Source organism: Anolis carolinensis, chromosome 2, assembly GCF_035594765.1.
Source record: "Anolis carolinensis isolate JA03-04 chromosome 2, rAnoCar3.1.pri, whole genome shotgun sequence".
NCBI classification, from domain to species: domain Eukaryota; kingdom Metazoa; phylum Chordata; class Lepidosauria; order Squamata; family Dactyloidae; genus Anolis; species Anolis carolinensis.
This window is the reverse complement of record NC_085842.1, coordinates 300,214,410-300,241,849: the sequence shown is the minus strand read 5'-3', so window position 1 is coordinate 300,241,849 and position 27,440 is coordinate 300,214,410. Positions and strand designations below refer to the sequence as shown.

Below are 27,440 nucleotides of genomic sequence, written 5' to 3'. Positions count from 1 at the left end.
GCCTCGGCTTCGTGCCACTCCTTGTGAGTGGCGAGGAGGCAGGCCTAGTCGTCCCTTGTGGCCCCGCCCACACCGGTTGCTAAAGGGTAGAAACTGGCCATTGTTTGTGCCATTGCTAAGGGGAGGAGCCATCTGTTACAATGGTTGCTAAGGGAGGAAGGGAGTGCTTGGCAGTTGCCAAGGGGAAGAGCTGTCTATTAGGACAGTAGCTAAGGGAGGAGGAGACTGATTGGCCATTGCTTAGCAGTTTGATTTTACCTTTCTCAAGTGTGTCAGGTTTGTGGGAATAGGCTTAAAACCCACAGCAGTTCGAATGATATGTTGTGTCCAAATTTCATAGCAATTGGTGGATTAGTTTGGGAGGTATGAGATTATATTTTTATTTATATAGATGATGTCGTAAAATGCTGTCCCTTGTATAAAATGGCAAAATTAAGATTTTCTTGGATTAAAAAAACATTTTCAAGCTATGGATGGTTGAATACACGGATGCAGAATCTGTGGATATGGAGGGTAGGTTGTAATACATATGTCACTTTGCTAAGCTTCCATTTTCAATCAAAAATATTCATGATTTTGATAATGGCTGGACCAATCTGTGGCCAGCTGTGTCACTTCTGTAACTCTTCATTCATAAGTCTATCCCATACTGTTACTGAATCAATTTGTTAAATATATGAAAACTGAAAATATTATTAAAATAGTAAAAAATAAAAATAGTGCATAAATTCTACAATTTTCTCAATACAATTGTTTGCATACCACAATAAATACATAAATTATACATTTTTGCACAGACTTTCATAAATTTTAAAAAGGCAAAGATTGTATTGCAGAATCTGGAGTACTGGAAAGTCCATTCCTCTGTAGATATTAGTCCCAAAGCTGTGAATCAGGGAAGTTTATTTAAAAATTGTAGGGTAACTGAAATTCTCAAGCATCCCTACACTGTAAATGTAGGTGCTTTTGAGGATTTCTCTCCCCCCCCCCCCCCCCCCCCCAGAGTTTAGGAAAGTTACTGAAGCTGCAAGTATCATTTATCTGGCAGCCAACCACTTTGGCTAAATGATTCTCACGTTTTCAGTCTGAAAAATGATTTTACTAGGTCTGGTTTTCCCCTCATAAAAGCCAATGATAGCATTCGGAGATTACTGATGCCTCTAATTTTGACATAAAGCAAAGTCAGGGGGATTTGAAAGGTTTTTGCTTGAGAAGAAAATCTAACAATTTTTAAGGTAAATTGATACATAAAATCAGCAGTATTTATCATGCAGGTTGGATGATGAGAATAGCTGCATACTGCCCAAAAGCGTTTATAGTGAATCCTGACAAAGCAATGGTCTATTTATTTGCAAAAGAGTCTCTCCATCTTTTGAGACTTGGCAATTAAATGTGCTCATCTTCCTCTGGTTTGAGTTGCTACTGGATCTCAGAGCCTGGGTGAGATAGCTGTACATATAATTTTCTCATTTGTTATATTTGGTGTCTTGGATTAATCTGTCAAATTTTGGGCACCTTTGGCTAATGGTTAATCATACTTCTCTTCATGTTTAATGCATCATCCTATCATTAGGCTACCTTTGTATTGTCATCCATCTAGCACTAGCAGGACTTCCATCTTGTGACATCACAGAAGGTCATATTTTGGTCTTAAAATCTCAGTATTGGATGGAATCTAGGATATAAATAAATGGCACATGATTATTCAAGTGAGGTAGAACATTTGGCAAAATGAAAACTGGATTAAAGAGCATAGGGAAATGACAAGGGACTGCATAAATATAGCACCATGGTGTGACTTTAACTGCCAGGGCTATATCCTATGGAATCCTAGGATTTGAAGTTTAGCATGCGGTATTGAGAATTCTCAGCTGGAGAGATCTAGTCCCTCCACAAACTACAAAACACAGATTTCTATAATATGTCACTACAGAATCAAAGTGCTATATTGATCTAATGTGAAAGAGCCCCTGGCATTTGTTGCTGGGAGAAAGTGGGAAGTCAACCTCTTTTAGAAGAGTGTTTTACATTTGGGGTGCCAGCAACAGAAGGCAGTCCCTAAACTGAGAAGAGACTCTGCTGGATACCTTTATTTGGAGAGTGTTATAAGTACATATGGAGACAGCTATGCATGACTTTAAAGGTCAGAAGTATCTCTTTGAATTGAGCCTGGAAATGGGGTGGCTCTAGTGCATTTGTCACAGCATGGGTAAGAAGTATGAAGAGGTTCAAGCGCCCACTAAATTGCTGTTTGCTTGTTCGTCAACCAGCCCTAACTAGCCATTTTATGGGGTATATTATTCAGCTTCTTCAGACATCTATTATTGACAAAATCCTCATCCTACAAGGTGTTCTGAAAAATAGGGTTTTGTATTGCTTGATGATATACAATTACCCCAAATGTTGTTTCAGCAAAATTGACTCATACTTGATAATGTATAGTTTACATATAAAAAATATTTATCATGTGAATACATGAGAAAGGGCCCTGTCTGCCAGATGTGTTGACATTGCTAAATTGGTTACACATGGATTTTTCCCTTCTAACTCTGATTTACTTAATGGCTTTGTTTTGCTTACTTTTCCCTCTCATCTTGCTTCTATTTTCTCTTTAATCTATGGGAAAAATGCCCCTGGGATTTTGTCATGACACTCTCTAAATGGACATTGGCTAATGTATCTATGATAGCACAGAAGACTTCAAAAGTTGTATTCATGCTTATAGGTTTATATGAGTGTGAGGCGAAAGATTTACAGTATTTAGTTTTCAATAATAAATGTGAGCAATTAGCTTCCTGTGAGTTCAAGCTCAGTCATGAAACAAGTTGAAAGGGGTGTGGGTCTACTTTTAAATGATGATACTGTTAAACAGAGCTACCTTACATTTTTGTGAAGGTTTTCTGAAAACTTGCAATGTTTCTTTTCCCATTCATTTTTTAAAAATAGAAAATATTGTATGTAAAAATATTACACCTAACTAAAGTAGACCCACTGAAACAATTGGATTTATCTATGTGTTGAACTATTATTAGATCTACTCTCATTGGACTAATCATAATCAACTGGATTCTGACCAATATCTTTCACATCTCTGCTTCTTAAACTATCCAATATAGGTGGCCAGTAGTGATATTTTTCCAGTGTGCCATTGACTGATATCATATTTGTGTTCATTGGCTACAGTTGTTCCTTTCTTTTTTGGAAACTTTCTGTCAAGCCAATATTTCTGTCCCTTTAAGATTTTCTTTCCCAGTCATAGTGATCTTAAGCAAGCAATTAATGCACATAACACATGCCATTTCCTGGATCAGGTGAGTTAGTAGAGATATGTCTAACAACTTTATCCTTAACCATAACATATTAAGCACCTGACCTTGAAGCACCAATCATTGCACATGATAGAAACAAGGCTGACACTCTTTTAGTAAAGCATTGGCCACAGGTGATAGAGTGCTAATGGTCAGATGAACAAATTAAAATGTATTGAATAAATCAACATATCAAATGCGAACAAATCAGATAACATTTGGAGATGGTTAAGGGGGGCTAGCTACGACACCTGTCACTTCATTGATTACCAGAGTTGATTTGGGTGATCTAGATGCTCAGGTGAGTGTCCTCTTCCTACCATATTATTCCAAATGCATCCCTCCTGAAATGTCATGTTCCATGGAAGAGAGTGACCATTTCAAATAGAAGAAATATATCATTCTTCAATTTTCAATGCGATAAGGATCAGCAAACATGTCATCTGTCATCTGACCCTGGTACACTGTATTGCTTTTACTAATTCGTACAGCTTTCCAGAATTGGGAATTACTTGTTGTAATTGTGAGGCCTCCCATGGCCCAGCTTTTCTTGAAATCTAATTCTGTGAACTGGTAGCAACATTATGTTGCCTAACCTTATCTCACTTTTATCAAAGTGAGTAGTAGTATCAGCAGAATCCACAATGATGAGGGCACAGGTAACAATAGCTGAAATATAATTCACCAGATACTTATATATCTCTGTATAAGTATTAAGTGGATTATGGTGGTATGGTATGGTCTTCTATAATCTTTACGAAATGTTTAGTGAGAGGTACAAATGGTTGCAAATAATAATCCAAAAACTGTGGTAGGGGTTCCAGAATGGAGGATGAATCGATAACCCTTGTAGCTGCTATCACCACATACATCAAAAGAATTTCTACAAGTGCTATCATCGTGAACGTGACAAGAATTTTTAGAACTACTTGAATCTACATAGAATTGAGCTTTAATTACATAATACTCTACAGAAGAAACAAAGTTTGAACTTAAATGTAATATCTTTCCAAAGAAGAAATAACAAGGAATTGTAGAGAACTCACAGTTTGTGAACACTAACTTAATGTTTTATGTTTATTATGGATGTTTTTCATGATGGAACACTTTATGTTTATATGTGTTTTGCTCATGATATTGAAATGATAATTAATTGAACTGTGCATATTACTAGCATTGTATAATCAGTGTTATAATAGATATAGTTACAGAACAACTTAATACTTATGCAAACAATAGATGAAGCCCTGTATCGCCAATGGCCCTATGCAAGAGCCAAATTCTGTGTGGGGATGAAGATAGGAAAGTCACTTGGCACTCTTCCCAAACATATCTAATTATCTCCCTGAGAGTGGCTCTTAAGAACCTGATCTGGGCATCTGTGAAGCTGCCAGCTCCCAGGGTTACAATTGTCACAAGAGCTCTGGCTGTTATTGTCTGTTGCCTCCTCCTCCTGTTGTTGCTGCTCCTCCTCCTTTCTGGGTATGTGGTAGGAGGAATGCTTGGCCTACTTATCTATCTACTGTGCAAGTGAGCTAAGAAGAAAGTGTCCCATTTTGGAAGAAAGTTGGGATATAAATTAAACTGCAACAGGAGCTGTTTTCCTCTTCTTCCCCCTTCATCAGATGAGGTGGTGGGATGTATTGATGGTGTGATGCTCTAATGTTTTTCTCCTACTCTAGGAGGATAAAGGTTGGACTATTCCTGACCAGGATAATGTTATGTGTTGGCCCAGTGATTTATCTGTGTGCCCAGGAAACAGGTGATTCATGAGGTTATTGGGTCCTCATATCCCTACTTCAGTTTAGGACCTCCTAAGACTGACAATGAGATGCCTGAGGCTGCTGAAGCTTTTCAGTGAAACAAAGATGCCACCATAAATCAATGAGTGGTGGTGGATATCTCAGCTCATCTGAAGAAATGGATGGATCTGTGGGCTTTAGTCTGAGCTTAATCTTCAATGGCATTGCACAGTTGCTGAATACCAAAGTCCAAAAAGGTTCAGAACCTTGGGTAGCTCTATTGAAATTTGGCCTGAAATTGGCTCTTGAAACTTAACATGGAACTCTAAGAAATGTGATGAAAGTGATCTGTTTAGATACCATAAACCGTCTATTGCAGAATCATCTATTAAGGATAGAAGACAATTAAAACTTTCTTTGACATCCAAAGAGGTGGCAATAATCAAAATCAAAGCACAAATAAATCACGGACAAAGTACAGTTTTCTTGTTCAATGTCACATCACAAATATAGGATTCTTATGCCTGAGTGCTTGCTCCACATGGAAAGTTAGGCTAGAGCTTTCTCCCTGACATGCTTTTTTGATGGGCAGGGATTTTCTGATGTTGTTGAACATTAAAAAATTGAAAACCCAATTTTTGTAGTCTGAAATGATGACAGTCTGATGAACTAAGCAGTGTGTACTAGAATGCCAAGTAGACTTAAAGCAGACAATATTAAGTGGTGTGTGTATATTTGAGGGGATTAAAGCTTACCTTGACTAATGAGGAAACATCATATAGAAAGCTGCTACCTTTTGTATGTGAATGGCCTTTGCTAGATTGAGATGAAAACATTGAAAATTTAAATACTTTTACATGTTTCTGATAATAGTTACTGTCTAAGATGTAATACTTTGATTTAGTTGCAGCCCAGCCATGCTCAACTGGTTTTAAAAGAGATTTCAATTAGACTGAGGCCTAGAGTAGAACCCATAGCATATCAAACATTATTGCATTCTGAGAAGATGCCTGGTTGGGAAATGAAATGCTTTGTGCTTTGATAGTTTCAAGATGTTTCCTTGAGGTTAGACTGTTGCTCAATGGCCTGGTACTGATGGGGTTAATTGGTAGTCTTGCCCTGTTCAAATTTTGGAATGATTGTGTATGGCCTTAGTCAAATTGCAGGTTGATTCTTACTGGGCTTAAATCACGGTCAATCATTTAATGCCACAGATTGGGCTAAATTAAAAACTTTGTATCAGTAAATAGCTTTAACGGGTCATCAGCTTGCCCAGAAAAGTCTAACATTAAAGCCAGAAATTATTTTCAAGTTTCCATGAAACAAATATCTTGTATTTAAGTCTTAATCCAATAAGTACATGAAAGCCGAAACTCGTTGTATCTTTGGTTCTTAGCCTACCCTTGATGGAGATTTTTTTTTGCACTAAAAACATCATTAAGTATAATCTCTAATTAAGCATTTGCTTCTATTACTGTGCTTCCTATCTCCCAGAAAACAGAGAACCACAGACTGAGGTTGGGGAACCAATTTGAAAAAGTCCAATAGCTGAACATCTAGCTTTTCCCACAGGAATGATGGAAAAATTGTACATGGTAAACAAAATAAAGTAACTGTTATTCCATCTGGAGACAAGCAGTATTTAGTGACCACTGAAAAGTCCCCAGTGTTTGAGAGAATGTTACCAGTTGAAGGCAAATGATTAGAACAGCCTCTGAAATTTGCTAAGCATCAGCTGGGTATGTGCTGGAGTCAGGCTATGGCTCTAAGAAATACCTGCCAGCCCTTTGCTTTGCTCAGAAATCTGCTACAACTATAATTTATCCCACCTGTCACTTTGACTTTATGACGTCTACCCTTACTCCCCATATTGGTTTCATGGGTCCGCCCACAGGTATGTATCCGGGTGTGGGGTTAAGGATTCAACTCCCCTGAAATATTTCAGGTAAAAAAAACAACAACCTTGTTTACCCATGAATGTTAACTGTTTAACCAATTCATGAGTAAACCAGGTTTTTTAAAACCTGAAAGATTTTAGGGAGGCATTGAACCCTTAACCAACCACCTTCCCGGCTACAGGCCTTTGGACCGCCCATATTTGATATGACCTCTTCATTCATATCATCTAAGCTCTTGGCTGCCTTCTTTCCCATTCCTCTCTGTCCTTGTACATCAGTTTTCTGAGCAATACTCTTTCAGCTACAACTAGAGATGGATGTGAATTTCATTTCAGTTTGTGGCAGTTCATTTCTACTTTTGATAAGAATAGTCTTTGACATATAAGGCAGTACCAGCCGGAGGTTGTGCAACTGGATGGAGTGTGGCAGGCCATTTACATGGGCAGAGGAAGCATTTTCGCATGCCTTTTCATTCTTGAAAGCCTGTGTTGTTCCGGCTCAGGAAGTAAATAATAAAACTTGCCAATCATGACCACGCTGGTTGGTTGGTGAGGGTCAGATTCCAGAAGTAGATCAAAGACTTTCTTCTAGTTTGATCCTGGAATATGTAAAGTGGCTTTCAAGTGTTCCAATAGTTTATTGAATTTGGAGCATCTTCCCTCCTCCTCACTCCCTCAGTTCTGGATACGGGAGCTGACTGTAGTTTTTGGGTGCATATCTATCACACCCATTTTGGGGTTTCTTTAAGGGATCTTAGAGGTGTACGCAACCAAGATTACATTCAGCTCATCAGTGGTGGCTTTGCTTTATTCATGGGTAGCAGAGGAACCAAATAGTGGGTCCTGAACATGTGGATTCTCATGCCAGTCATTCCTGGTTGATTCAGTTAGTGGGTTGGGTTTCTATCAGCTGGCAGATGAATTGATCAAAGTCAGAATCCAAAGCCATGCCAGGCCAGTCATCTTCAGCTATAAACAGTAAAGTTGTGGCTTTTTCGAGTTCAATAAATATCGTAGCTAATTGTTGTCAAGTATAGTCCTGCATTTACTACTGTGTCCACAGGAATTAGCATTTCTTCATAGTTCTGCATATTTAGAAAGGGCAGAACCTGTAGTTTAGAAATATCAGATCAGGAAGAATTCATAACTGATAGATGTAGCCTTCTAGGTTCAGGGAAACGAGTCTTCAACTCTTAAAAGTCTGGTTCTGAATCCCTGTTTATTCAACTGTCCTAGCGCTGCATTAAGATGGCCAATTCCCTTCCCCTGGCCATATATTGTTAATACTGCTGTTCCTGGCAGATACAATATGACTTCTCTATGTTGAGAGCAGTTTTGATTATTGAACTGGGCCAATGATGTCCTGAGTTTATTCTTACTTTCATAAAATTTACCAAAAGCCAGGCATTCATACATTTTTGTTTAGGATTGAATCAAATTGAGGTTTTAAAAATTTGAGGATAAGAGAAAGCAAAACTGAATAAATTTTCAGATTGCTAGGGAGAAGAGTCTCAGTTATCTGAAGACCTTAGCTTCTATAAACAACTTCACTCTTTCTCTCATGCTGTCCCTTCATGTCAAGCACATCCTTTGCATAACCTTTTTTGATGCCATCTCTCCCCCTACTACCATACACATGACAACCTTTTGTTAAAGATAAGTTAATTGTGCAAGGGGAAATGATATGACAAATGACACATTTAGTTTGCTTCTGAGTAACATGGACCCTGCCCCTTTGCCTCCAAGAGAGATCATGGTTTATATTCTGTTGCACATTCATCACAAAATAAGTTCTCTCTCCTTCTTCATGCTTCTGCTTTTCTTGTCTTGTTTTTCTTGCTACTTACAAACTACTGCCCTTGTCATTGTGCCATATTGGCTAAGTACTGGCTAACGTGGTATGTAGGGTTATGGAAAGGAGAAGATACAATTCTCAGAATACGTTTTTCACAAGATCTGGGCAAATATAGCATAGTATGGACTTAAAACTCAAAATGACTTTTGTCATTCAAGGCCAATGACACTGCTGGCTGGGAGATTAGAGGAGTTGGGAGTCCAAAAAAAGTTGTTTTCCTATGTGTGAAATATATGCAAATGTATATGTTGTACACACACACATTCCAAAGCATCAAGCTTTTGGGGGGTGGGTGGAATAAAACAGCTAGCATGGAGATGGAGTCACTTTCTATAGAAAATATATGCTTTGAGGAGTGTATTGTGATGATTTTTTTAAAATGTGGTCTGAGCTAGGACCTTCATACAGAAGTATTTACTGACAGCATGTTTATTTTCATAATGTTTGAGGAAGAGTTGTACATGTATGTGTCTATTTTGAAATTATAGGACTCTAGGAAAGCAAACAAAATTGATAGGGGGTTGTGGAGAAAAGGAAGTTACTACTTTCAGATGTTCCACACTTCGGTAACTCAAACATTGCTTTGTTTGTTCACACTGAAATTTTGCAGACACCCTTTCTCATAACATGGAACTTGTAGACTGGTACTTGGGGAAATAAACATCCACAATAGCTGAGGATATTTGCAGAGAACAGCTGGGAGATGACCATCTTTTGTTCTTGGTTGATTCCTGAGAATCAGTGGATATTTCATCAATGGGCATATAGAAGATATTTTGAGATGGCCCATTACGTTTCGAAGCTGCTCCCTGTGGGACCATACTTTTTAATGAACTTGGAACTTAGAACTGTAAGTATTCCAAAACAGAGTTTGTTTGTGTACATATGGTTTTAAAAAGAGCAGTTTTCCACATGATGGATTTCAGCTCGACAGTCGCTTTTGTAAAACAGCAACAGAATGGGAAGCATTTGCAGTGTAGTTGTGCTTTCTAATTTAAGTCTATCACTTTAAAAAGATTTTATTTTTTCCTGATTTAGGCTTAGGTTTATTGTTTCTTCTTACTTTGTTTATCAGTAAAAACAGACTGGAGGAAAACAATCATTGCCATTATTCTCAAAAGTGTTTCATTCAGGCCATTCTGCTGTTAGATTAAATGCAGTTTCCTTTCCATACTTCTGTGGCTCCTACCCAGCACTCTCTTTGTTTTCAGATTGAGATGTTCTCCAGTCCAGCAGGAAACTCTCCAGCCATGGTGTTGTTTAAAACTTACAAGAACAAAACCAACATGCTAAATAAATTGGAATTCCATCTGTCTAGAATTAGAAGCTTGTATGTGTGTGTGTGTATCACACATGAAACTATTTTTCAGTCCAATTAATAATTGAAATTGATTAATGTAAACAGAAACGTCAAAAAAGGATGAATATGTATATTAATAATAACTAGATAGAACTCAGATTCCTGTAGCCAGAGATAGGCAACAAGTAGAGGCAATTTGTCCTCTAAGTCCAGAACCAGAATGGTATGGTCTTAATAGTGCTTTGCTCAAAACACATCAATATATCTGGATAGCCCATTTAGGATAATTGAGTTATCTGAATTTGTGGTTTGACTGCAAACTTGCAATAAATGTCCCTATGAGCTCATCGAATTCTTAGAACTGAAAAGGTCCTTTAAGGTCCACTCCAACCTCTAATTGATGCAGGAAATCCAGAGAAAGACCATCATCAATAGATAGATGTCCAAACATAGTTTGTAGACTTCTGACAAACAAGAATCTACCATATCTCTAACAACAGGTTGTATTGCCCCAGACATTTTGTCATTGGTTGCTCTGGAGTCTCGGGACCTCATCAGATGAACAGGAGGAAAGTGGGAGAAAGAGGGGGAAAGTGGAGGGAACTGTCCTCCTTTGTTCCCTACCGTCTTTCCCTGTCTCCTGAGATGGCCTCCCATCCCACATAGTTTCCCATCTTTTCCTTGTCCTTTCCCAGCCTTCTCTTCATGTTCTTCAATGAGGAGTCATGTAACACCTGACTCCTCCAAAGCCACTATTGGCTCCGTTTCTTCACGTTGCTGAAACAGAGCCCTATGGAGTCCTGACGGAAGTTGCCCTGCATCATGTGATGGGGTCCGTGTTTCGGCAATGTGGAGAAACAAGGAGAAGACACAGAGAAGACTGTGTCTGCTAAGGTCCATGGTCATGTTATTCTGAGAAAGTAAACAGTAGTACTCACTACTATTTGAACATTTGAAATATAAATGAAGTTCAGACTTAATCCAACAGTCTTTATGAATCAGCAAGTGCAAAGGCAGATTCTTATGCTCATCTAGAGTACACCCGAAACTCTCATCTGATTGCAAAAATCAAACAGGACTTCGGTGGGAGTCTATCAGGAAGTGCCAGTGACCTTGAGATAACAATATGAATGAATCTTCCAAAAACCAGAAAAACTCTTGTAAATTAATGTTATCAACTTTTGGCTAGATAAAGTAATAGTCTGGCTCAGGATAAGGTAGCATCTGTTTTATTATAGAAGAAATTTCACCGGTCAATCTTATATGGCAGGCTATTTCAACCAAATTATTCTTTTATCCAATAGAGTGGCATCTTCACATGTTCATAGTCTAGCTCTCTGTGTAGTTTGTTTCTTAGGACCTCATCACCTTGAGGCTGAGAAGCCTGGTGAAAAGCGGGGGAAACCATGGGGCAACATAAAGTTGTGTTCCCTTACTGTCATGGGATTTCTTCTCATGATGTTTCCCCTCTATTCCTGGCTTCCTCCGTGGCTCCATTTCCCTTTGCTGAAGGCATACTGCTGGCACGGAGCCCAATGGAGCCCCATCAGAAGTAGCCCTGCATAATCTGATGGGCTCTGGGAGATTCCATGCTGGCAGCATGCAGGCAGTGCAGAGAAGCACAGAGTAGACTCTTCTCAACCTCAGTGTGATGAGGCTCTAAGTTCTTTCTCGAATCCCTGTGTTGCTCAGCAAGTCCGCCAATGGAAAATTAGGGGAAGTAAAACAAATGCATGTCTTCATACCTTCCTCTTGGCTCCTTGAAAAAAGCTGACACAAGTTCCTGTCACTTATTTGAGGGGAAGCTAGATTTCTAAGGAAGAAGCATAGCACCAGTTGCTTTTGCTGTCCCCTACAGTATCATAACGTATCAATGGGATTAAATGTTAATGACATTTAAAGAAAGTGTTGATATCCAGCCTGTGAAAGCACACCAGGGAATAATCTTTAAATCAATTTGTCCTCTTGAAACTGTGATTGTGAATGAAGAGTACTGTAATTAAGTGCCAGTTACCAAAATGTTTCAAATTTTGTTTGGTAAAGTTAAATGCACATATAAAACATACTGTCCTGTGTTGTTAGCTTTTAAAAAATGATCTTTTGTCTACAGTAAATGTTAGACTTCAGGATATAATTTTGTTCAGGAAACCAAAATAAGATCTTGAAATAACTGGAAGAAAACATGAAGATTAAATCTTAGAATGGGTGATATTCTACTTGTTAAAAACATGAAGTGTAATTGTAATGACCTTATTTTTTATGAAGACAAAATCTATGGAGCAAAATGGGCATTTACTATTGCCATACACAAAAACAACTGCATACAATTTGATTTAGGTATAAATTTTCCCCACAGCAGGCGTAATTCTCAACTAGAAAAAGAAAACATTTTGCTACAATAGTTTATAGTCTTTAGCAGCCGCAAACAGTCCAACTTGAAAAGAAAATGAAATTTGGTTTCCTCTTCTACATCCATTGTTAAGGATTTTTCTTACTCACAAAAGCCAACCCACAAGACTATATTGGACATTGTTGAACAAGTATACTATTATTCTTTGTTCTATTTTAAATTGTTAATATGAGAGCTGATTTTGGTTCTGATACATAAGGTCAAGGGAAGGCTACAGTAGAATAAAGACATTGTGTTCAGTGTCTTATGTTTATGGGTACGATTTGGAAAGTGTGTAGAATCTTATACTTTTGGATCTCCTATGCGATAAAGTGTTGTCTGGTGTGGAATCCCTGCTTTTAATAATGATCTATTCTGGATGCTGTCCATTATTCTATGACAGAGTAGATGGTTTTATTCAAAAGGTCCCATGTGCTTTCAGTTTAAATGATCAAAGCAGGTGGTTGGAAAAGCCCAACCTCTGGAGAATCGCTGGTAGATATCTGATTAGATGGCATTGCAGTAGGTGAGTACAGTCAGCCCTTATGCTATGATTTTCCTAAGGTATGTATTTATTATTTATTTAAAACATTTATATTCTGTTCTTCTCACCCCGAAGGGGACTCAGGGCGGAGCGCAACATATATACGGTAAACATTCAGTGCCAGAACATTAAATAAGCTATAATACATAAACATTTAAACAGTTATCTCCCCTTAAAATCAATTGTTTACAATCATCTCAGGTCAGCCATACCGGATCCGGTCAGCAGGGTGAAATTCCCATTGTTGCCATTATCGCACTGTCCCAAAAGCTTGGTTCCACAGCCAAGTTTTGACCATCTTCCTGAAGGACAGGAGGGAGAGGGCTGATCTAATCTTGCCAGGGAGGGAGGTTCCATAGCTGAGGGGGATCACTGAGAAGGCCCTCTCTCTCGTCCCTGCCAGTCTCGTCTGTGACCGTGGTGGGACAGAGAGCAGGGCCTCCCCGGAAGATCTTAATCTCCGTGGTAGACATCCATGTGTTGCAGAAAATGCAACACAGAATCTTGTTCCACCTTAAAAATAAATTGGTTTGTAAAGTTCCACAAAACCTTTTGAGGTGTTTCTCCTGTTAAATCTTTGCCCAGTGCAAAGGAGTCTAGGGAATGTCTGTCAGTGTATACTGGATTTATGTGAGTACTTGCTAGATCTGTTAAACATAATCATTCCCCATAAAAACTGAGGTTGTACTTTCAGGTAAGAAGACCAGTGGTATGCTGTCTATAATGAATGTGATATTTGCAGACCTATACATGTTTTGACTTTAGAGCCCCCGATAAACTTCTGATGAATCTTAAAGCTTCAAAAGCATGCACTTTGAAAAACAGTGCTTTGTGTACTTATTGCCACTAGATTTTTAGGCTGTACATTGCTCTTCCTTCTCAATAGATTACTACAGCTTCTGGCAGTTTTACTCAAAGGGATAAATTCCACTTGGGCAACAATACCCATTATCCCCAACAACTTGATTGAGTCCTGGCCAAGTTCTAAATACCATATATACTCGAGTATAAGCCTACCCGAATATAAGCCGAGGCACCTAATTTTACCACAAAAAACTGAGAAAACTTATTGACTCAAGTATAAGCCAAGGGTGGGAAATGCAGCAGCTACTGGTAAATTTCAAAATAAAAATAGATACAATAAAATTACATTAACTGAGGTATAAGTGGGGTAAATGTTTTTTTTTTTTTTAATATTTACTGTATTTCAAAGAAAAACAGTAAGCTAACTCTGTAAGTGCATAAGTAGGGTCAACAAAAACAATATGGTATCAACAATAACTGTATAATCATCATCATCATCAACAACAATAACAACAACAACTTCCTTTGTATCCTGCTCTATTTATCTCCCCATGGGGACTCAGGCCAGCTTCCAACATAGTAACAGGCAAACATTCAATGCCTATATAATCAATGCAGAGCTAGATATAGTTCTATAATTATATATACTAAATTCACATTTGCATTTTCCCCCTGAAAAGTTTGTAAATCGTCTGTGCATTTTCCTCCTGCAATATTTGCAAGTCCCATTTATCTTTGTTTACATCTATCTAGACATCTGTGTGTGTGTGCGTGTGTGCGCGTGCATATTTAAAAGGGCCATATCTATATTAATATCTATCTATCTAGACATTGCTCTCTATATAAATTACATTAAGATTTTACAAACTAAGCACCAAAACATCATGTTTTACAACAAATCAACAGAAAAAGCAGTTTTGACTGCACCCCCGTATGTTTTGCGCCACAGGCGACTGCCTAATTCGCCTCATTGTTGGACCGCCTCTGCCTATATCTATATTAATATCTATCTATCTAGACATTGCTCTCTATATAGAGAATTATATCTTTATAGGACTTGCAGAGACTTGCAAACATATGAGGGGAAAATTCATATATTAAATTAATGTATTTGTAGGGGGAAATCTATATATTATTTACAAGCTTTGGGGCATGCATTTGCCCAAGGAAGAAATACAAGCAAAGCCCTCCTAAAAACAACTTTGGCCTATTTTCTCCTCCCCTTTCCCACCTCTTTTATTTATCCCTTTTCAAACTCTAAAAGTAGCCAGAAAAGGCTTTTTAAAACTTCCCTTACTCTCCCAAAAAACCCACCCCATTTTGTTTCCTTAGGAATACAAAGAAATACACACCTTCTGTTGCTCTTCTTTCCCTCCTTTCCTCCCTATTGACTCAAATGTTCTTGCAATAAAAGTAATAATAATAAATCCAGCAAATTTCCAAGAGTCTCTCTTTTTCTTCCCCTTATACCCATGCAATATTTTTCTTCTTCCTGGCTTGCAAGAGGCTCTCACTCACTCTCCTTTCACTTTTGAAAACATTCCCTTGTCTCTCTCTCTCTCTTAAAAATAAGATAACTCCAGCCTGGGAGGAGAAGTGGAGAAGGGAGGTTTTGGAAAAGAAAATATACTGTAGTCTTCAGGCTCCAGATGCCTGGCTTGACCTTGACCCGATTATAAGCCGGGGGAGGCTTTTTCAGCCCCCCAAAAGAGATTAAAAAACTCGGCTTGTCTTCGAGTATATACGGTAACTGGAATATGGATTGTGTTATATAATCAGCCCTTCACACTTGGAAGTCTGATTTTTGCAGATTTGATTGTTTGCAGATTTCAGTAAAAATTTCTCAAGGAATCTCTAGGTCCATCAGTGCAGAAGACTGACCATATAGTCTGTCGGAGGTCGATCATAGAGATATGATGGAGAACCTAGAGATTCCTAGAGAGAATGCCTCTTTATAAATCTCTAGATCCTCAAGTATGATTTAATGGTTAACTTCTGGTGGAAACTGAGCATAGAATAATGCTGGAGGATTTAGGGATTCCTATATACATGATCATTCATGTAAAGTACCCAAATGCTATTCCTGCTTCAATAAACAATCAGTAACAAAGCCAAAGAGATTTGGCAATACAAACATTATGACGGATTATAAGAAATATGTTAATTATTGGAAATTGAGTTAGTTTAATAATAATAACCTGGCTTGGGAGCTGAGGAAGTTAACTATTCTGAAGTTATGATTTGCTATTAGAATAGAATGCTATGACTGAGCTAGGTTCAACAGATATTTTCAGCTAGACCCTTAGTCTGAGAAATAGAAAGGGTGAGATGGGCATTTCAAGCAACCTGTTCTGAGAAAAATGAAAAAGCAGGTAATTGTAAGTTATTAATTACTTTAATTGTCTGGGAGAAAACAAGAACTCCTAGTGGGATTTTATACCTCAAATGCTAAAATACAGTACCTTCATTGGCCTTGAGTACTGTATAACGTAATTTTGTGAGGAGGTGTGTCCAGTTACTATTAATCTTCAGGCAGCAAAGGATATTGGGCTGGTCCTGTTCTTTGTGCTTGAAACAGGAGGAATATGTTATATTTCAAGGTTTTCTTTAGACTGTACCTCTTCATAACAGAAACACTATAAAGTTTTCAGCCCGGTAGGCTAATGGCTAAGAATATGAACTAGCTGCTTTGAAGTTCCCAATTTAAAGCTCACCTGAGTCATAAAATCATTTGGCCATTTTGCCTAAACACCTGCTTTCTTTGGCTCAGTTTGTAGTATATGTGGTATGAGGTAACATTATGTATGAACATGAAACATATGAGATGAATAAAATTCACTTTGCAGCTTAGCAAGAACCTTTAAGGCTTACTATAAACTTGTTTTAAATATAGGCAGCTGCATTACAGTTTGCAGTGTTTTACCTATATATACCTAGATGTGATTGTTTTATGATTGCCTATTTTCCTGGGGTCCTTTCAATGAACACAAGTTTAACCATATTAAAAATAAAAGCAGGATCAATAATTTAGATGAAAGGCAGTTTAGGTCTCCTAGAAATAAAAGGGAGACAAGTAATGTTACATCAGACCAAAATGTATTTTGTTCATTATTCCTAAAAATTATGGTTGCGAGTTCTGGATTGTCCCAGGCCCCGAGTTTTCAGAGCCAAAACCTGAGACCTAATGGCATCCCTTGGTGATGTCATTAAGGTCCTTATCATGTGACCTTTGGACCTTATCCAATGGAGCCAGCACAACATGGGAGCCTTACCGTGTTGACAAGGAAAAGTTCTAGGATGTTTCCATGCTGGTTGGGGACGGGGCCTCTGCCAGAAGTTGAGGTACGTTGTGTCTTGGGCTGAGTGCCCATCCATCCAACTGGCTGTCAAGAATCTTAAGATGCTTAAATTGGTACGTGTGATGAGGTCCTAAGTGTTATAGTAATGTTACTAAGGACCTCATCATATGCTGGCTTTTCCCAGTTTCTAAATACTAAAATACTAAAGACATTTTTAAAAAATGTGTTTAGAAACATAGCTCATCAAACAACACAAGAGTACTTCTGTTGGTTGCTCATGGAACTCTGGTTCTAAAGTGTGTAGAAACTGAGGTTTTTGGAGCTGGAGAGCAATCAACTCTAGACCTCCCCATTCGCATAGAAATGTCTAAAGGCACTTATTTTAAGGTGGGATGGAAACTGTCAGAGTTCTCAATTTTAGATTGTTTTAGTGACATAAAAGTGCGTGTGGGGGGTCTTCTGGGCGTTCTTTAAATGTACCCTGATGCTCCTTCTGTTGCCATTAATAATCTTGCATGCATTTTTAACTTCAATTTGTTTTGAATTTGATTTGTCTAGAAACAGACAATGAATAAATCACCATTTTTTTAAATAAACATGGAAAGGCATAAAATGCTACAGTAAGAAAACAATTCTCTCCGTTTTCTGGCCCAAATGGGATGAGGTCCTAAATGTTATCTATTAAGTACCACTTGTGGTTGCACATCTGCTTAGGGAGACAGGATAAGGAATGTGCATTTAACCTAACTTACTTGCTTCTAGGTGGCCTCAACATACTGTAGTACCAAATTTGATCTGATTTTGGAAGTTAAATAATACTTCAATGAATGCCAAGTGCTGTATGCTATATTCCAGACAAAATCAAATGAAATATCCCTTGCCTAAGAAAATGAAACATCAGTCAACAGACTGGAAGGCACACACACACACCTTTGCTTTTAGCCAGAAGATGGATGATGAGCCAAGCCAAAGGTGAAAGGCATATGTCAGAGTTGGGGAATCTTTGGCTCTCTAGATGCTTTATACTGGGAGACACAGAAGCATAGACATCAGCAATGGTAAGGATCATGGGTACTGAACTCTGAAACTGCCAGAGGAAAAATGGGTTTCTTAGTATGCGCAGTTGCACCAGCACTATAAAATTTCCCAAGAAGTTTAAATGTTACACAACTTGAGCTCACTGGTTCTGCCTCCATGGGAACAATAAGCATCCAAGAGATGATGTCATTGATGATGACCTTTCAGCAGACACAAGGCATTTCATAAGTGTTGATACAAGCCATATGCACCAATATGTAGAAAATGTAGGGGGAGGGGGGGTTTCTCTATTATTCTCATTTTAAGAATTGGAATGAAGCCCGTGGAACAAGGTGCAATTACAAGGGAGTAAGTCCCATTGCTTTCAGTAGGGCTTAGATTTGAGTAAACATACTTTGGATTGTTCTGCAAATGAAAGGCACAGCTGTCCAAAAGTTTCGCATGCTGCTTTAATTCCTAGAACCAAGGGAGGCCTCATTTTGAAATATTTTGTTAAATTAAAGAAACAGCAAAGCACCACAAAGCAGTCAAAATGCAACAATTCCATTGAGTTAAAAGAGGAAGAAGAGACCGTTGAAAATACATAATAACTTCTTGGGTTATTTTGTCATTTGGTTCCCATAAAACATATACCAAGACGTGTAACAACAAAGGGTTTCGCTCACAGGGCAGATGTGATCCATCCGGCATAGCACAGGTGCAAGGAGGGACTGGGAGAAAAACAGACTGTAAGGGAACATGATCCTCCATTCATGAAAGGGAAAGGGAGGAGGAATCCAGACAATAAACTGCCATAATGCCACCAGCTTTCTCTTAATGACTCAAAGGAAAAGGCAAAGAAAAGGCAGAGTAGGCATAGGGAGAAGCCAAATTTGCTTGTGTTTTAATGCAAAACCATGTATTTTGTTCTTACTAAAGAAATACATGGACAGAAATGTGATTTATGTTTTAGTATTTTTGCAATTTGCTAAATTTTGTGGTTCTTTTCCCAATTACCAAATGTATATGTGTTTATATAGAGAGAGGGGATGAGGGAGGGAAATAACATTAAAGAAAATACCCAAGAATAAAACCAGACAGAAATGCACCATAGCTGGGGGAAAATGCTTGCAAGAACACATCTCTTAAACTTTTTCCAGTTATGACCCTTATGACCCATCTCTTAGGCCAGAGCATTTTCCACTTATGACCCTTTTTCACCTGATAAATTTTTATGTGACCTTGGGTATATAGGTATATAAAATAGGTATAAAATCAAGCATTTACTTATAATAAATCAGCATTTGCCAGGCTTGCTGAACAGGCTTATTTGTGGTTTCCCATTTTATGAGGGACAGCTGAAGCAGCACATTTACTGCACTCTTCTTTGCCCAGCAGTCACTGGAGAACTACTACTGCCACCTTTCCAAATTCTAGGCTGTCAGAGACCCTCAGGAATTGACCTATTGAAGAAAAAGAAGGCAAAGATGAGTTTTCTAGTCTTCCCAGAGACTAGAAAAATTCAAGGTCTGGCTCTGAACATTCGCTGGGTCAGGAATTTGGAGAACAGAGATGCTTCTGGAAGCAGTGGGAGTCATGGTGGTTTCTCCAGGTGTTTGGTGGATCACCCAGCCAGGGCACATTACCATTGCTGTTACTCTGTTCGGGAAGTTGTTGATCAAGGGCTGATGCATTGTATTATTATTCATTATTCTGATACAGCTACTTAAGTATATTTTCCTGACTCACCTTCCTTCAAACCTGATAGAAATGTCATTCAATGATATACTGTTTGCTGACAAAATGGACCTCCTTTCCCTCATCCAGCTGACATCTGGTAAAGTTGATTGAGAGAAGCAGTTTCAAACTGCTCCATGTTTAAAATCTATACTTAGCCACAACTGTGACCACTATTGCCACAATTGTAACTTCCATCCCCTATTTTACAGGACATCAGCTGCATAAAGAGAAGGAGGTCTATTCTGCCAGTGAGCAGAGCATAAGTGAATGACATTTCCATGTGGTTTGTGGTGGGCCAGAATAAGTTTATATGAAACTACCTTAATTAAATTAAGTATAATTAACTAAGTTAATTATGTAGAATACAGGTTAAGCTTCATTTATCTAAACTCAGAATATTTCAAAATTATCTACATAAGTTGCTGAGTTAGTACCACCCTTGCTTTAAGTATGCAAACTTTGTTTTGTGTATGCAATTATTAAAAACATTGTGTATAAAATTATGTTCAGGCTATTGTATATGATGTAAATGAAGCATAAATGAATTTCATGTTTAGATTTGGGTCCTATTTTCATGATATCTCATTATATACACATATGCAAATATGGGTATTCCAAAATCCAAAATAAATCCCACACACTTCTGGTCACAAGCATTTTGGTTGAGGGATATTTAGCCTATACTTGGTTTTAGATAGATTTTATTGGGAGCCATGTTGAGATTTTTGGATATAGGGTGGCTTTCAGAGGTGATTGAAGAAATCAATGCATAGGACACGATAACTCAGAGTCATTGTACTAAGGAATACCAGGCAAGGAGAAAGATCACTTAGTGCGCTTCCAGACAGCATCAAAATGCGGGACAAATAAGTGTGGCAAAAAATCATGGGACCTGACAGCAAGTCCAAACACAGACCTGTCAGTCCTGATAAATGATCCCCCGCTGTCCTGACACCATTTGTAGCAGATTTTAGAAATCCACAAGATGGACAGGGGACATCTGGTGCGCTGGACCTCATATCACTCATGCAGATATCTCAATGTATGCACAAACAGATTTCTTATGATATCTTCTCACCTACTGAAAATTCAAGTACTGTTTAATTTCATAAAGATCAGAACAAAGGAATGGTTGCAGAGAGTTCTCATTGTAATTTCTGCTTTCATTTAGCCACCTGTGTGTTTGTGGCTCCATTAGTTTACAACCCAGAATATGTTTTGGGATTTTAAAATATGCACATGCACTGGAGCAGTCCACACCAGGGTATACAAATGAAATCACATGTTTTCCTTGACTGCAGAAATATAAAGTCAAGCAAATATGCACATTTCCCAGCCGAAATCAGGTTTCAAGCATACCTTTTTAATACGTGTTTTTCATCTGTTAATCCAAATCAGCAAACATTTTTGTGAAACATCATTGAGCTACCCCCTCCCCTTTTATCCTGGTTTCTTCCGCGTTTTAGGGCATGTGTAGAAGGACCCTAATGGTACATCTGCATTATAGAATTAATGCAGTTTGCCATCATTTTAACTGCTATGGAAGCCTGGGATTTGTTTGGTAAAGCAAATCCCAGAATTCCATAGTATTGAGCTATGGCAGTTACAGTGATGCTAAACTGCATTAATTCTACAGTGTAGAAGTTCCCTAAGAGAAAAAACATTGCTCTAATGCCTTGCTCATGTGCTACTCACAGCACCTGTTTGGCCCTGGGTGAAAATAAGACTGTACTTTATAGAACTTTGACTTGATGAAACAGACTTTATCACACACTATCCAACATTGCTGATATAGCAGGGATAACCCTCTGCTATTTTGCTTTTTCACCTGTTTTAAAAATATTCCAATTTATCTTGCTTCCTTCTTCTCCCTTGGACTACTTTTGTTTATGCACACGGTGGGCCCTTTTACATAGGTCTTAAAATTCGAGATAAACTGGGATAAAAGGGGGTTGGGGTGGTTAGATAGTGCTTGCTGAAAATGGACATGTAATCAGCTGAAAAACATGTGTTAAAAAGGTGCACCTAAAATGTGGGATTGGCCAAAAATGCACATATTCACATCACTCTATATCATGGCATTCACGGAAAACACCGGACTTTTTTTGTGATATACTGGCATGGACTGCTCCAGCACTGTCCACATTTTAAAATCCTGAAACAGCTGATGAAGGCTGTAAACAGATGGAGCCATGGAACCAACAGGTGGCTAAATGAAAACACAAATGGAAAGCAATTCCCATGAGAACTCTTTGCAACCATTCCTTTGTTCTCATATTTATGAAATTAAACAGAGCTTTAAATTACACAGTGGGCACCAGCATGGCAGGCAGGTGACCCCAAAGGGAAACGGGGTTCAAGAGAGCAAACATAAAGCCAGGAGGGTGAGGAGAGATGATGACAAGAAATTTGCTTGTGTGCACATTTATATTTCCGCATCATTGCTTATGACGTTTAACATATCTCGGAATGTCAATAAAAAAACTTAAATGAAAACTTCCAGCGGATGTCCTGCATTCATTTTGCAGAATTCTAAAACCCTCTACAAAAAAACCTTTCAAGACACCAGGGGACTATTTTCTGGGACTGACAGCTCCGTGTTTGAACTTGCTTTTAGGTACCACGATTTTTTGCCCCACTTTTTTGTCCCGGATTATGAGGCTGTCTGTAAGTGCCTTGAGTTTAAAGTGCAAGAGTAATTTTCTCTCAGTTAACTCAGCACTAATGAGAGGAGAGCAGATGGTGGAACCTTGTATGAGAAGCTGTGACATATGAAATCATAAACGTATGCTATTGGTTATGTGTGTATATTTAACATGTGCATGCATGAGACTAAAATTGACTTTCACATTCATTGCTAAAGAAGCTGGAGAAGGAACAAAATCCTGAGAAATGCTGCTGTAGAAATTAACCTGGTTTTTTGTTTTTTAAAAAAATACATCCACAAAATGCCCCTTTCCCCTTGCAAATTAAAATAGGGATAAACTAAGTACAACACTTAAACAGAGACAACATCTCTTTTAGTGACCTCTTATTTCCAAAGCATATTGCTTTGTTTTTCTTCTTTGTCAGTGAAAAATTAGTTTATATTTTTCCCATTGCAAAAGTCTGACTGAGGATTTTGTCACTTTTTCATAAGAATTCATCCTGATTTGGACATTTCTTCATATTAGGGATAGAAACAACATGGGATTGGAAGAAAAAGGAAAGTAGTGGGAAGTGAAATTGACAGACTAAATCAATCTGACCAGGGTGGTCCATGCCTTAGTTACCTCTAGACTGGATTATTGCAATGCGCTCTACGTGGGGCTGCCTTTGAAGACGGCCCGGAAACTGCAACTAGTACAGTGTGCGGCAGCCTGGTTTCTTACTGGAGCAAATTACAGGGCGCATTCTACTCCCCTGTTTAAGGAGCTCCACTGGCTGCCGTTTATTTTCCAAGCCCAATTCAAAGTGCAGGTCATTACCTACAAAGCCCTAAACAGTTTGGGACCCACCTATCTTCGTGACCGTATCTCCCCCTATGAACCTGTACTATCACTTCGCTCGTCGGGGGAGGCCTTCCTCTCGCTCCCACCACCCTCGCAGTCACGGTTGGTGGGGACGAGGGAGAGGGCCTTCTCCGACGTGGCCCCCCGGCTCTGGAACTCGCTCCCCTGGGAGATCAGGCAGGCCCCTACCCTTCTCTCCTTTCGGAAGAGCCTAAAAACATGGCTCTTCCAGCAGGCCTTTGACAACTGATCTAGCAAGATTGACCAGTCGCCTTCCACTAATAGTCTCGTTTGTACACCTCTCCTAGCACTTTTGACACTTTGGATAACCACTCCCCCTGATGATATCGACATAATCTAGCACTTTAGCCCAGTTTCCTACAGATTTTATCCATGATTTTATCATGATGTATTGTATGTGTTTTATAACTTGTTTTATTGTTGTTTGATTTGTTTTACTGCTTGTTTTTATATTGTCATGACCGGGCTTGGCCCCATGTAAGCTGCCCGAGTCCCTTCGGGGAGATGGGGCGGGGTATAAGAATAAAATTATTATTATTATTATTATTATTATTATTATTATTATTATTATTATTATGGAAGACGATTTGAGTTCTTAGAAAGCTGACTTTGAATTCTTTGCATCCCTGTTTGTACTGAGTTGAGGCTGCTACAACTTTGGGTGCATTTTAACTGCCATGGCCCACTGCTATGGAATCACAGAAGCTGTAGTTTGGTGAGGCACCAGCACTCTTTGACAGAAAAAGTTATAGATCAGGAATGGGAAACCTCAGCCCTCCAGGTGTTCTGGACTTCAACTCCCAAAATTCTTAACAGCTGGTAGGCTGTTAGGAATTGTGGGAGTTGAAGTCCAAAACACCTGGAGGGCTGAAGTTTGCCCACACCTGCTATAGATCTTGTAAAACTACAACTGCCATGATTCCATAGCAATGAGCCATGGCACTTACAGTAGTGTAGATACATCCTTTGTTTCTGATAGGCTCTGCATTGTCAACCCTACCAGGTGTTAGAAAAACCCTCCTAATTAACAAGTTGGATGATTGTCTGAACATCTTTGTGGCTAAAGAGTAGGGCATAAATAATCTTATTAATTAAATAATTGATTAATTAATCCCTATGTGACAAATAGGCACATTATGGTCCTCTCCATGCTAGAACTACATCAGCTGGATACAGTTAACTTTTAAATAATTCACCAAAATTTGCAGGCTTCACGTTTCAGATGAAAATTTGATGTACAAACAAGAACAAAACAAAACCTGAATGGGAGAGACAGCAAAACTGATTGATCTTACCAACTTTGACAGTAGTATCTTTGCTACTTTAAAAATGGTTTGTGTCCTTTCTTGAAGTGAAATCTCTCTATTTGGACAGCATCTTTCTTCTTTATTGTTAACTACAGTTAAGTCAACTTTGACTTATGGCAACCTTATCATTCTTAGCCCTGTTCAGGCCTTGTAAACTTTGGGCTTCTATGATTAAATATGGTCTATCTGGAAAGCAATCTTCCACTTTTCCTACTGCCTTCTAGGCTTCTACCTTACCAAATATTATTATCTTTTTACTGAGTTATTGTTCATCTAGCAGTCCAATTTTTAAAGATTACAGAAACTACATTTGTTTCATTCCATCCATAAATGGGGCCATCAGACTCAAACTAGACAATGAATAATGCATTTCCTGGATTTTTTTTAAATGTCAAGTTGCCAAATAAAACATGTAAAGGAATGTTTGGTTTACCACCAGAACTCTCCAATCAGCTATTGACTGGAAAATTTTGGGAGTTGTGGTTGCCATGAAGGAACTATTTTCAAAATTGCTCCAACTATCAAGATACAGAAACAGTATAGCAAACCTACTATGTTGCCTGATCAACTGTGATGACTGATTAGATTGGCGGGCACACACATTTTGCTAATGAAATCACACAGGTGGGAAGTGGGTTCAAGAAACAGAAGTGTTAAATACAATGAAAATCCCAGAAGGTTTGCCCTGTTTCCTCGTTTAACTAAATTTGCTTCCCTCTCCCTACCACATCTTTATTCAATGAAGTGATTTCCTGGGAGTTGTAGCACTTCAAGCAACACTTCTGTATTAAATGTGAGAACAGCTGCATTTAAGTCATCTCTCTCCGGAGGCATTTAAAGGAAAGAAAGAAACGAAAGAGCAATAATTTACAAGCCTTCCTGGTTCTGAATTGTGTTAACAAGCTGCTTGTAACTTTTACAGACGTTACAGCCTCTTTCACCTCCCCACCCCACTTCCCTTTAGCTTGTGTAATATTTGTGGGTAATTATCAGAAACAACCCATTACTGAAGACATCTAAGGTAGCTATTTGCAGCCGCTAACAATATAACTTTGGGCCCATGGGAATGGCTTTTAATTGCCAGAGCAACCATGAGCTGCTTGTTAAGAGCTTAAACAGTGTGCTGGGATTGGTATTGAAACTGGTGCCACTTAACTTATTCACAAATCATCACAACTCAAGGGAAACAATCTGAAACCAGATATTTCAATTTCAGTTGATGGAAATCAGGGTAGCTGTGGGACCCAATGTCAGTTGGGTGGTTGAAGTCATACCAGATTTATTTCAAACAACAAAGGAGCCCTTCAAGTTGTTGTTGTTGTTGTGGCCCCTTTGAGTCATTTCTGATTTCTGATTAACCTAAGGTGGGCCTATTTGGGCAATAGAGTTCAGAACCCTGGATAGCTCATGGTACCAAATGAGGCTCCTACGCAGTAATGCCCTTGCCGCTACCATCTTTTTGTTTTTGTTATGTGCCTTCAAATAGTTTCTGTTGTGTGGTGACTTAACCTTTCTGAGGCTTAGAACGTGTAACTCGCACAAGGTCAGTCAATGGGTTTCAATGACCAAGCAGGTAATTGAATGATTAGAAGGCACACAAAAATAAAAAAAGAAGAATACATGAGTGGTCGGTGGTAGCTCAAAAGCAGTAGTTTTCTGGATAGGAGAACCACTTGGTGCGATTAGCTATTCAAAGTTCTAAACTCTTCCCCAAATAGGTTCACCTTACAGTTGCTCTAAGTTGAAAATGATTTGAAGGTATACAACAGCAACAAGAGTTCAGCACAGTGAATATCACTGCTCTTTAGAGTCCAGACCAACATGACAACTATTAGTCATTGTGGATGTGATAGGCAATATAGTTTTGCTTGCATATTTATTTATTTTGGATCATGAAAGCAGTATACAATAAGGACTGATAAAAAACAATAGCTAAAATATTAAAACAATGGAGACAATGGCATCATGTCAAAGCAATCATTTAAAAATCAAAATGCAACTTCAAATGTTGATAATCAGGAACATGTCTGAGCAAACTAATAATTATGCTTTATAACTTTTATTCTGATTCACAGTTGTATTTGTTTCAGTGGAACATGGCTTGGACTTTCCAAACATTCATTCAGAGGATCTTGAAAGGAAGAGGAAAAGCTTATCGGCAGGTTTCTGAAGAGTTGTCATTTTCAAACTTGGGCAGTTACAACTTCCATTTTCACCAGACAGCCTGGCCACCCGGTTGCGAAAGGCTGCTTTGTACTGTTATGTAGACAAGAGAAGGAGGAGGAAAGTTGTATCTCGTTCAATTCTACCTAGGTGGCAAGAAATCTGTTATGTATTTCATGCTCAATAAAAGAAAAGAGGGGAAAAAAAGAGCAAACCTCACAAGATTTCTATGTATTACATGAGGACCGCCATCTGTCCTCTATTTAATTAGGGCTGCACTAGTTATACGGTGAAGTATTAAATGCGATCTGGCTCAACTTAACAAAATTCTTTGTATTTACACGAAGCAAAGCAATCTTACTGGAGAAATGTTAACAACATAGAGAAACTGGGAAGGCCTCAAACAAACAAAGACAACATCAATAATTAAAACCAAATAGTGGCTGCATGTTGTGGATAGGAGAAGCCGTTTGGATAACATGGAATTTTGGCCTATTTTGGAACTTTGCTCAGTCTTAAAAAAATAGTATCAGATATTTAAGCATGAGGAAATTTAACTCTTG

General features: G+C 38.5%; 1 long non-coding RNA gene across 2 annotated transcripts; it reads left to right on the top strand.

The window, feature by feature from the left end:
* Positions 1 to 27,161, top strand: LOC134296755 (uncharacterized). Of its 2 annotated transcripts, none has more exons than XR_010003604.1 (3): positions 1 to 363; positions 9,413 to 9,652; positions 26,790 to 27,161. It is a non-coding gene; the product is annotated as an uncharacterized LOC134296755 (long non-coding RNA). The 2 variants fall into 2 exon arrangements; XR_010003605.1 differs by lacking the exon at positions 26,790 to 27,161 and adding an exon at positions 10,014 to 10,281.
* The last annotated feature ends 279 nt before the right edge of the window (positions 27,162 to 27,440 follow it).